Source organism: Herpailurus yagouaroundi, unplaced genomic scaffold (assembly GCF_014898765.1).
Source record: "Herpailurus yagouaroundi ecotype Mexico unplaced genomic scaffold, PumYag 181, whole genome shotgun sequence".
Taxonomy (NCBI): Eukaryota; Metazoa; Chordata; class Mammalia; order Carnivora; family Felidae; genus Herpailurus; species Herpailurus yagouaroundi.
Genome location: NW_024412412.1, coordinates 14918908 through 14931237, shown reverse-complemented (window position 1 = coordinate 14931237; position 12330 = coordinate 14918908). Strand labels below are relative to the sequence as shown.

The 12330-nt window shown below is 46.3% G+C and overlaps 1 long non-coding RNA gene across 1 annotated transcript in view; it reads left to right on the top strand.

The window, feature by feature from the left end:
* The window catches only part of LOC121039666 (uncharacterized), a 40181-nt gene extending 28171 nt beyond the window's left edge, over positions 1–12010 (top strand). Inside the window, exon 3 of the long non-coding RNA XR_005794912.1 lies at positions 11811–12010. This is a non-coding gene — a long non-coding RNA (uncharacterized LOC121039666). The remainder of the gene's footprint in view (positions 1–11810) is intronic.
* Positions 12011–12330: the final 320 nt, after the last annotated feature.

Below are 12330 nucleotides of genomic sequence, written 5' to 3'. Positions count from 1 at the left end.
CTTTTCTTTTCTTTTCTTTTCTTTTCTTTTCTTTTCTTTTCTTTTCTCTTTTCTCTTTCTTTCTCTTTCAGACTCTTTCCTTTTTCTTTCCTTCCTTCTTTCTTTTCTCTTTCTTTTTCTTCCTTCCTCTTTCTTTCTTTCTTTCTTTCTTTCTTTCTTTCTTTCTTTCTTTCTTTCTTTCTTCTTTTTCTTCCTATTTATTTTTGAGAGTGAGAGGGTGCAAGCGATTGAGGGGCACAGAGACAGAGAGAATCCCATGAGGGACAGAGAGAGAGAGAGGGAGGCGGGCTCACCTGGGGCTTGTGTTTTACCCAAAGCTAGGTTTGTGCTCACCCGAAGTGGGATTCCAACTCACAAAACTGTGAGGTCATTACCTGAACTGAAGTTGGACACTCAACCAACTGAGCCCCCCAGGCGCCTCCTGATCCTTTTTCTACAGGAACTTCTCAGTCAGCTGAACCTCCCCTTCATAAATCCCTCCTGACTGTATGTTTCACTGCCACCGTGCTAATGTCTCGCTGGCATGATTTTACTCGGGATAATTTGGAACTTTGGTAGCTTCCCCGGACTGACTAATCTAAGACCTCTCCCTTCACATCACTTCCATTCCTCCTTCCTCTTTGTACCACTTTTGATCTTCCCTTAGCTCCCTTGAATCCTTTCATGTATCCTCCTTTAAGTCCCCTGCCTCCTTCATCCTTCTGTCCACCTTGACAGACTTTTCCTTTCCTGTTCCAGCCCCTCAGTTCCCACAGTCACTTGAACTTGAGGCCCCCTGTCCCCAGTCAGGGGCTCTCAAGGAATTTAAGGACTCCCAGAAGCAACTACATATCAGGGCAAAAGAAAATCTTAATAAAAGTTTCCTCCACAGATATTGGTGGAAAGCCTTAGCCCTCATATTAAACAGGTAACCTTAGGGGTGACTGGGTGGCTCAGTAGGTTAAGTGTCTGACTCTTGATTTCTGCTCAGGTCACGATCTCATGGTTCGTGAGTTCAAGCCCAGCATTGGCTCTGTGCTTGGGATTCTCTCTCTCCCTCTGTTTCCGCCCCTCCTCTCTCTCTCAAAACAAATAAGTAAACATTATTCTCTCTCTCTCTCTCAAAATAAATAAGTAAACATTAAAAAGAAGTTTTTAAGGGGCGCCTGGGTGGCTCAGTAGGTTGAATGGCCGACTTTGGCTCATGTCATGATTGCATGGTTTGAGCCCTGCATCGGGCTCTTTGAAGACACCTCAGAGCCTGGAGCCTGCTTCAGATTCTGTCTCCCTCTCGCTTTGCCCCTCTCCTGCTTAAGCTCCATCTCTCTCTCTCTCTCTCAAAAATAAATAAACATATAAAAATTTTAATAAAATTTTTTTTAAATAAACAGGTAACCTAGGGCAATAGGGAATGATTTCCCTATTTCCAGATTGAATTAATTTCCTGAGTGCCCAGGGCTTCAACTTTTCCCCGTATCCTGGAGAAATCACGTTCTCTATGTCCTAAATTTTATGTCATGAGAAAATGCTCACCTGATAACATGTTTGCAGCTGATTATATTTTGGGGTCCATGAATTTTTAAAAATGTTTGTATTTATTTTGAGAGAAAGAGAGAGAGAGAGAGCAAGTGAGCAAGCTGGGGAGGGGCACAGGGAGGGGGAGAGAATCCCAAGAGACTCCTAGCTGTCAATGCAGAGCCCTAAGTGGGGCTTGAACCCAAGAACCATGAGATCATGACCTGAGCTGAAATTGAGAGTTGGAAGCTGAACCAACTAAGCCTCCCAGATGCCCTAGGGAACATGAATTTTTTTAAATAAAATTTCTACACAAATGATTATTTGTTCTTTAAAAATCAGGTAATGGGGCACCTGGGTGGCTCAGTTGGTTAAGCTTCGACTCTTGATTTCAGCTCAGGTCATGATTTTAGGTTCAAGCCCCACTTGGGCTCTATGCTGACAGCAAGGAGTCTGCTTGGGATTCTCTCTCTCTCTCTCTCTCTCTCTCTCTCTCTCTGCCCCTCCCCATCTCTCTCTCTCAAAATAAGTACACTTAAATTAAAAAAGATAAAACTATTTAAAGCTTTAAAACACCTATGCAGAGAATTCATTCTAGAAGAAAATGTGTATTCTAGTTCCAAGATATGGATTCTTACAGTTCTCTGGAAGTCTGATTACATGAACCGCCTTCTCCCTCTGATTTTGTTTTATCTTTAATTACAGCCTCCAACACCCTCTTCATCATTCATTCATTAACAAACATGGCAGAATTAATTATTATTTGATCAATAATTATAATTATTTTAATAAGCATATTGCAAGTGATTAAGTAACTAATAATATGATTAAAGTTAATGAAAAATAATTATCTGTAATAATTATAAGCAACCGCTTAGTAATTAATAATGAAATAAAAAATTAATTTTTGCCTTCTTTATTCAGGATTCTCTAAAAGGTCTCCCAATAGATATTACTGCTTTGCCAGTTGGCCTTATTTTCTTGGCAACCCATGAAACTAGACTTTTAACTCCGGAAACATTTATCAGACTTGAGAGACACAATGCAGACACACAGAATGAACGTCTCAGGAGGCTGTGCATGCCCGCTTGGCACGTATGTAATCATTATAAATCATCTCACAGAAATTTCCATGCATTCTCAGTACTAGTTAATAACGAACTTTATATGAGAATTTACAATGGAGTTTTTTGCTGGTGTTAGGTCATTTGAGCCTCACACGGGATAGGGAGAGCAGACAGGTGAGGAAAGTGAGCTGTAGAGAATTTAAATTGCAGAGGAGATTGAACTCCAATCTTCACCCCGTAAATCCCACATGTTTCCTGCTATTCTGAGGAGTCCGTTTCTATCGCACTGGAGACTATGGCTTCAAGAAGGAGCAGGGCACAGGGCTTTGCCACACGTCGCTGAATTAGCTGACGAAAGTTCTTCAGGGCGAAGAAGCCAATAGCACACTCAGCCCTCCGTTCACATGAAAGCTTGGATATCCTCAGCCACGGCAGAACTACGTTTCTAATTGAACAGCGAGGGTCCCACATCACGCACATGAGTGTCTAGGACAAATGGCTGGGTTCTGTCACTGGAGGTGATTATCCAGTTTTAGTCCAGAAATTAAAAATGATGTCATGGTCCAACCGGGCACAGCCGGTCTTCCACATGGACGGGCTTGCCGGTTGTGAGTTATTGCGAAGGGGCGGGTCCTCAAACGGGTCTACAGAATTCAGAAAGTGGGCCTCTCGCAGGTAAGACAAAGAATCCTGAGGCTTTTCTGAGCCTGGCTTCTTGGGTCTGAAATTGGAGGAACCAAGAAATGCTTTAAAGGATTCTAGGTGGTAGGAGTTCAGTAAGACCCCAGGGTCTGGAGGGCAGCTTGCTGCTGGTAACCTGGAGATCACGGTGGTGTATCTCCTACTTCAGGATATTCGGAATTCTCCGTGCGTTCACAGAGAGCTGCCATCCCGTTCCATTAAGACATTCCAGTTCAACGGTTCCGTGTTTTGTTAGCTGTGTAAAGTGGGTGGGTGAAGAAACACGGAGGGAGGGTATTAGCAGAAGGGTCATATGCCTATCCTCGCGCCAGGTTGTTAAATAAGGGTGAGGTGATGGTCCCTAAAGCCTGGGCTTGCGGTCAGCAGACCTCAGGGAGCAAACCTGTGGCAGAGGGTCTGCTGCCCTTCTCAGTCAGCATCAGAGAAGACATGGGATTTCCCAAAGCCGGCACCTTTAGGTGGTTCTGTTACTCTTTCGAGGCCAAGCAAGACAGACACGCTGTGCACCCATGTAAACAGAAGGTAACGAGTTCTTCTTTTTCTCATGGCCTCTTTCATGCCCACAGCAGGCCGAATGTTCTAGCCTTATGGGAACCACCTCCCCTCCCCCCCCACCATCTTTGATTATCAGGGTCTGAATTTTTAGCCTTTGTTACTGTGGGCTGCACTTTGCAGTGTCTTCAAACACCGGGATACACGACATGAGGTCAATAGGTACGAAATCTTCAGTCTTTGGTTGTTCTGAAATAATTTCATAGGAAAAATTCTGGAGAACTGACCCCTTAAAAATCACGAGCAGACGTTTCCTGAGAGATCAAACTTAAATTGTTCTTTGGGGCAGCCTGCTCCCACTTAACGGGGCCCTCACCATTAACCAGATGGAAATGTGCACCGTCCTGGGGGCTCTGTCTTTGCCCCCTTTTGGCGGCACTGATGGAAGACGGTACAAAGAGAGAAGCAACGATTCCTGGCTCCGTAAGGACTTAGAGCAAGTTGCCCCGGGACCTGCACTCTTGCCGGGACTGTAAGTGGCTGGGTCTTCCTCCCTCACAGTTGTAGCGTTCTCTGTGCAGTGGTTCCTAAGGGCTGGAAAGCCGATGGCAGACCTCTGCAAGAAGGACAAGCAGACAGGATCACCACCCCATGCCGGAGGATTGGATGTCACCAGAATGGGCTTTGGCCCAGTGCTGCCCAGATTGGATTCCTGGGGTCCACTGAGTAAGCATGATCCCACCAACTCTAATGCCTGTAGGGACCAGGCAACAATAGAAATTGTTAACAAGAGACCGGGTGGGATTCTGGCAGATTGGAGAACATGGGTCCCTTGGGAGGGAACAGCCGCTTCCGAGCTGGAGCTGGTTGCTGACCCGCAGTTAGAGGGGCCGAGAGTGTTGCTATGTCTTCTTATCTGAGATGAGATGGAAATCTTGATTGTTTTTTCATGTGAAACATCTCAACTGGAATACTGATAGCAGTTCAGGTTTTTAAAAACCGCTTTGTAAGTTTATGACGTTGAAGTTGAGGGTCTGCTGTCTCAACACTCTGCTGTCATACATCATCTACATATTTGTCCCTGACAACGCTAATTAACGTTGACCTGTAGGGCTCCAACTCTCCCTCTTCCTTCCTTTCCATCTCCTGGGGCTCAGAATACATGGCTTGCTGAATTCCCCTGAGCATCCTGTGAGGTGGGCAGGGGTGAGAGGCTTCAACAGCTTTCTGCAGCAAAGCGGGTCCCCAGGGCCCGATGAGGGCACCCCTAGCCCTCACTCCTAGGAGGTGCCCCTCTGGGCATGGGGCAAAGCCTCCCACTGCTGCAAGGCAAGCCCTGCTGGGGTGACACAGGACACGTGGCGTCCACTGCATCAGTAACGACACTGTCCAGAGGTCTACAAGAGGAAGTGAAAGGAAAGCCCATCAAAACCCATCCAGAACAGCAGGGAAATTCCATGTAGCCAGGGTCTGCCCACACCACTGGCGGCAGCCGGGCTCCGCAGAGAGCCCCAGCTCTGTAGCTATCTTGCAGGGCCTCTGTGCATGGGCTGCCTTAATGTGCTGATGCGAATGTCAATACCAGCCCCTGTCGTAATCTAAAGGTCAGCAGATGTGTCCTCTGGCATGTGGGGCCTGCAGGGGCGCTAGTACTGGAAACACCTGCAGTGCTGAGGCTGTGCCCATCCAGTTGGCTTCTGCGGGGCCCCGGGCTGGGCTGGAACAGTGTTGCAGAAGCCCTCTGCTGATGGTTGCCGGCCCCGCCAGTGGGCTCTCCTCCCCTGCCCTGCAGAATGAGTGGTGTTAGCCAGCTTTCCCTCCTGTCGTGAGCACGGTGTTCAGGGCAACCACGTGTCCTCTGAGAGGTGATAGAAATAATGAGAGCAGGACGACAGGCCCAAAATAGACTTTACTTTGATCAGACCCCATATGTGCGTCATGCCGTGAAGGGAATGGCCCGGGATCTGGAGCCTCTCCGCTGCCTCCTGTCCCCTTTGGGGAATGGTTTCTCTGAGGAACCTTATTCTTTCAGGATCCTGTCTGCCCGCTGATTCTCCCCGATGGTCTTTATAGCCTGGTGCAATTTGGCTTTAATACACCAGAGAAATATGAATGGGAACAGAAACACAACACAGATGTCCACAGCCTCTTCCCCTGTGTCACAGAACTACGTATGTGCTTTGAGCTAGTGGTTTTGAGGAATGATGAAAAACATGTGGTTTTACCCCAACTTCCAAGAATTAGAGGCAGATTCTAGGAGGGTGGGGACTGCCTGAACTTAAAAATAGTAGCACAACACATCTGGTGAGGGGATATTACTGCCCATTAAAAGGACAAAATAGGAGTTGGTCTGTGGGGGGGAACTACGTTCCCAGCTTTCCCGGTGAGGCCCAGCCCTGGGGGTGCTGCCTTCCCTTGACGTTGAGGACTGATAAAGAATTCCTCCAATTTCTAATGTTCACAGAGAACAGTGAACCTCCTGGTGGTGAGCCATATCTCCCTGGAATGTATCCCACTTTGCCAGAGAGAAGTTTCTAGAACTAAGCCTGACCATGCACGTTACTCCCCCGTTTCAATGCACTCTTTGGTTCTCAGACTCAGCAGGTTGTACCAGACCCCTGATGTTCAGGCCCCGCTTATCTCAGAGGTCCACATATAGTCCATGTTTTCTCTTGCTGTTTGGTTTCGTTCTGTTCCAATTCTCTTTCTCCGCTTGACTAACTCTTCGAGATTCAGGTTATGAGAGATTTCTGGGGTGACTGCCCAGCACTGCCCACCCTATCTGAGTTAAGGGCTTGGCACTCGCATAGCCCAACCGCCCAGGTGTCTGACCTGCATTAAGCATGTACTTTGAACGGTCTTTCTCATTCTCTTGTGTTTTCAGTCGCATTATGCGACCTTCAAGTGCGGGGAAGCACATCTCCTCTTTGTTCTCCTGAGTACAGGTTTTCCTACCAGTAAAAATGTATGGAGCTCTCCTTATGCCTTTAGTTGCTGTGCTAAGCTCTACGGATGCGGTGGCAACAAACAAACAAAAAACATGCAGGAATCAAGACACGATTGCCCCCTGTATTAGTTTCCTAGGGCTGCCAGCACAAAGTTCCACGGACTGGGTGGCTTACGCAACAGAAATGTATTGTCTCACAGGTGTCGGCGGAGAGTAACGTGACTGGCATCAGCCTGCAGGAAGCTCACAGTCTCGGAGGAAAGCCAGACCTGCGAGCCAATCAGTAATACTGAGTGACAATGGCCATGCTACACACTGGAGTGGAGCAGGGGCACGGGAAGCACAGAAGCCAGTCCTTGGGGGAGCGCTGAGCAAAAAGGGAGCAAGAGTGAGAGAGGGGGCCGGTTGGGAGAAAAGCTGCTGAGTGGATTTGGCTGAAGTCCTTCCGCCTTGAGCAGAGAGGGCCCCCAGGGGAAGTGGCTCTGGATCCTTGTACAAAGGAGTTAAGAGGCCGTGACCGCACCTACCCCGCTGAGTGTACTCTTTGGCTTTTTTTTTTTTTGGTTGAAACGTAGAATTCATGTTTTTGTTGTTGTTCCTGGTGAGGGGATGTGGAAGAAGATTGAGCTAATAGTCACAAAAGCCAGCCACGATTCTCTCCTGTGGGCTACCCCTAGGGATGGAAACCTGGAGAGACTCTGCTCCCAGGCACAAGGTTGTAAACAAGTGAATAGAATAGAAATAATGGCAGGGGGTGTAAGAGGAGGGGAGAAGGTGACTGAAGAAGATTAGGAGGAAACAGAGGTTGGGACTGATTGCCTGAGGGAGCATATACCTCCCTGTGGAGTCCCAGGAAGGTCACCCCATGAGGAGGTGGGGTGTGACCAGGGGGACACAAGAAGTCTGCCTAGGACTGAACACTTAGTGGATTGCACAACCCTGAGAGTGGAATGATGCTTCTTTGTGGCACTGGGGTGGGTGCATTTGCTTTTCCAGTCACCTGTCGGGCTTGGGTGCCAGCCAGAGAAGGGACCATGAGGGCTGACTCCCTATATGTGGTTAGGAACCCTATTCAGAGTCTTTTTTTCTCACCTGTTGTTTTCCTAAACCTCATATCAGCCCCGTGAGATAGGTGTGGCCGGGATTATTGACTCTGCTGCAGGTGAGAAAACAGAGAGGCTAGGCCAGTGGCCAAGGACAACCAGGGGTGATAGAGCTGCTCCTACACCCAGGCTGACCTCTCCTTGACCTCTTTCCCCCCAGGGGCTCACTCCTATTCCAGTCACGGTCAAGGAGATGGAGTGCCTAATCTTTTTGCAAACCGTAGAAACAGGATTGATTAAACTGGCAATAACTTTCCACTATACCCTAGGAAAACAAAATACAGACAGCACCAAGTCTAATGTGCGGTTGTACGCAATGGAATACTTAGAAACGGCGGAATGGAGGCCCCCGGGTGGCTCAGTCGGTTAAGCGTCTGACTCTTGGTTTTGGCTCAGGTCATGAGCTCAGTTTCATGAGTTCAAGCCCCGTGTCAGGCTCCGTGCTGGTGACCTGAAGCCCGCTTGGGATTCTCTGTCTCTCTGCCTCGCTCTCTGCCCCTCCCCGATCCACACGGTCTCTGTCTCTCTCAAAATAAATACATAAACTTAAAAAAAAAAACAAAACAGTGGAATGGATGTACACGCGACAGCACGGTTGGATCTTACGAAGGCAGTGCTGAGTGAAAAGGGTAAGAAATGGCAGGAGGTACAGGACGCAGTTGGCTTTAGGTCAATTAAAGATACATGCCTACACCCACAACTTTCTTTAAATGGGCACAAACAAAAATTCATAATCAAACGCGTTTCAATGGTTATCTATGGGGAAGTAAGCAGTAAAAGCTAATAAATAACCAAAGGAAAGACCTTGTCTGGACCGATAATGGCAACGTGTCATGAATTCTATATCCTCAACCTCTGTAGCCAGAGATACGAAACCTGCCAACAAATAAACAAGTAAAACCAAGACAGACCCCTCAAAAATACCGCAAAGAGGTATGAACTGTGAACTTCAGCTTTGCTAAAGCCTTACGCTTTGTTGGCAGTGTGTGAAGGAGGAAGTGGGGGGGACGGGAGGGGGTGGCAGGCAAACCAGTGCCTTTCCTTCTGTGCATTCACTTCACAGAACTGCTCCCGGTGTCTCCTCAATGAAATGACTTACCCATCCATCCACCCCTCCCTGCATCCATTCGCCCATCCCAAACATTTATCGAGTGTTCCTAAACGGAAGAGCCTCTGCTTGGCCCTGGAAGGGACAAAGAGGTAAAGAAATCGGATCTTCCCTGGAGACGTGTTTTATCCGGTTTAAGTATAAGATGTCAGGGACTATGTGAATTTGGATTTTAAAACCTGCCTATACAGAGAGCTTGTAAAAATAGTACTAAAAAATCTCATTTTGGTCCACTTCCCTTAGTTACAATATAGAAGTCGGGGAGAGAGAACTAATACTTGGGATGAGATAAGTCACGTTGCTGATTTTACGATGGAAACCCCAAAGCAACTGAAAATTGTCTGCCTCTAAATGAAAGGTTAACCTTAAGAACAAAACAAAACAAAACTATTCATTGATTTATTTCACTGTAATGCCAGTTAGGGTTCTGAGCATTTTCAGTCTTTTGCTTCCATGGTGTGAATGTATGAGGAAGGTGACTAGATTATGCCCATCTTTACAGACAGAAAACCGAGGGTGACACTGAGTAATTTACTCAAGGTCACACGGCGATGAAAAAGGGATTTGAGCCCTGGTAATTTCAAATCAAAAGTATTTTTATCCCTTACATCAGGAGGCAGTGACTTTTTTTTTTTTTTTTTCTATTTAAAGCTAGATAGTAAATACTTTAGGCTTAGGGTCACAAGTCTGTGTTGACTACTCAGCTCTGCTCTTGTACTGCAACTGAATGGGCATGACTGTGGCCAGGATAGTCATGCTGCCTGCATTCTTTCTGGGCGGGCTTTCTCGTGTCCTCACAGGTATGCTCTCATTAGTGTTCCAACAAGGTCTCCAGGGGGAGCGTCTGCACGCCTCTGGAGAGCTCTCTCTGAAGGCACCAGCTGTTCTGTCCTGGAGCTCAGAATCCCATTGCTCTGCCCCAGGCAGGGGCACTGCTGGCCTCAGAATGCACGTTGTATTTAATACATTGCATAGATTGTTTTAAATCAGCTCTTTCAGACTACAGACTTAGCCTTTCTTCAAGCCAAGGACAATTTCCCTCCACTTTAATGGTTACTTCTTCTCCATGGACACCCTTTCCTTGTACTGGAAATTCTAACAGAGGATCACAATCCCTTATCTAAAGTATCTTTGTGTTTTTGCTTTGTTTTTTGTGTGTGTGTGTGTGTGTGCGCCTTTTGAAAAATGAATTTCCAGGGGCACCTGGGTGGCTCCATTGGTTAAGCGTCTGACTCTTGATTTTGGCTCAGGTCATGATCTCACAGTTCATAGGATTGAGCCCCGAGTTATGTTCTGTGCTGACAGCATGGAGCCTGCTTGGGATTCTCTCGCTCTCACTCTCACTCTTGCTCTCTCCTTCTCCCTCTGCCCCTCCCCCTTTCATGCTCTCTCTCTCTCTCAAAATAAATAAACATTAAATAAACAAACAAACAAATAAATAAATAAATAAATTTCCAGCCAACACATTTATTGGAAAAACATAACCTGAACTGATGTGAGACTACTTTTAGTTACTAAAAAATACTAGTGTGAGGGGCGCCTGGGTGGCTCAGGTCATGATCTCATGGTTTTGTGGGTTCAAGCCAGCCAGCCAGCCCAGCTGTTGGGCTCCATGATGTCAGCACAGAGCCTTCTTGGGATTCTCTCTCTCCCTCTCTCTCTGCCCGTCCTCAACTTGTGCTGTCTCTGTCTCTCTCTCAAAATAAATACATAGACTTAAAAAAATTAAAAAAAAGATACTAGTGTGTGAATATTCCAAATATTTTGGTGCTGAAAATGTTTGATTTCTGAGTACTTCCCATATGCTTCTGGGGATATTATCTAGTATGTACTATAACTATATAAATGTATGTAATGTAAAATGTATGTAAGAAATATATGTGATGTACATAAAAACAGAAATACATAGATACGTACAAATATATATAATATTCAGTGTTATTTCTAAAAGCTGAAACAATCTAAATTCCCAAACTTCTTCTGGCTTCGATGTTTTCAGATAAGAGACTGTAAATCCGTAATCATGTGTCTACTCTCCTGGATCTACCCTCAAAGCTAACTTTTTCCTCAGTATTCCTCAGTCTTTGCATTTTTTCCTCTAAGTTTTCGTCTCTTCCTCAAGCGACTGAGCCACCCAGGTGTCCCTCCACATTTTGAATGAACATTATCATGCTCGATAATAAAAGCCACTGTTTATAGAAAATTGTATTAGTTCCCTCCTGGTGCTGTGATAAATTGCCAAAAACTTAGTAGCTTAAAACAACACAATTTTATTATCTTATAGTGGTCCCAGAGGTCGGGTGTGTGTTGTGGGAATAAAATCACGGTGTTGGCCAGGTTAGTTCCCTCTGGAGACTCCAGGGTGAGTCCCTCCCTTTCCTCTTCCAGCTTCTAGAAGCTGTCGGCATTCCTTGGCTTGTGGCCACATGGCTTCAGTCTCTGCCTCCATGGTCACATCACTTTCTGCTACTACTCATTCTGATCTCCTACCTCTCAGGTAAGGGTCCTTGGGATTGCACCAGGCCAGCCTAGAGAATTCAAGATAACTGCCCCATTTTAAGAGTCTTGGTGTAATTACCCCTTTAGCCATGCAGGGTAACAGTCACAGATTCCAGAGATTAGGACATAGACATCCCAACCAACCACCAAATGCAACTGTATTCCATACACGATGCTCACTGCTCACTGACATATAGATAATGTCACAACGCCCTGTAGTGTGAGTGTGATAGTCAATATAAGTGTTACATTCAGTTTGCAGATGAGAAAACTGAGACTCAGAGATATTAAATAACAGGTGTCACACACTCTCTAATGGGTAGAGATAGAATTCAAAGCCAAATCTGCGCCACTAAAGGTCATGCTCCCTTAATAGCTGTCAATATCCCCATTGACAGATGAAAACCAACCATCATTGAGAACAGCCCTACACAGGTCAGGGAAGCATCAGTGACTTTATGAAATCTTCTCCCTATTTGCACAATTCTTGCAAGTAATCCAGAAATCCGGGCCAGTATGAATCATCAATCTTCACCTCATGAGAAGAAGCATCTCTCCAAGGCCGAGAGCATAGACATGACTATAGAACACAGTGGAACTCAGGACAGAAAATCACCACAGTGTTGAAGGAAGGAGATCTCTGCCGCTTTTCCATCTGGGGAATACTGACGGAGTTGTGGAGGAGTTCTCTTGGTGCACCGAGTACATTCTGTAATGTCCGTGGAAAGAGCGTGGCTGCGTGTCTCTATGTGTTTTGCAGTCATTCCTGTCTTCCTGTCTCAAGGACATAAGCACAGTCATTTAGTTAACTACTGGAGCCACGGACTCCCTTTTCTTTGGTAAACACTGCTGTGAGGTCTTTCTGCTTCCTTTTTGCAGCCATAGTAACCGTTGTTGGGTAATCCACGGTTGCTAGAC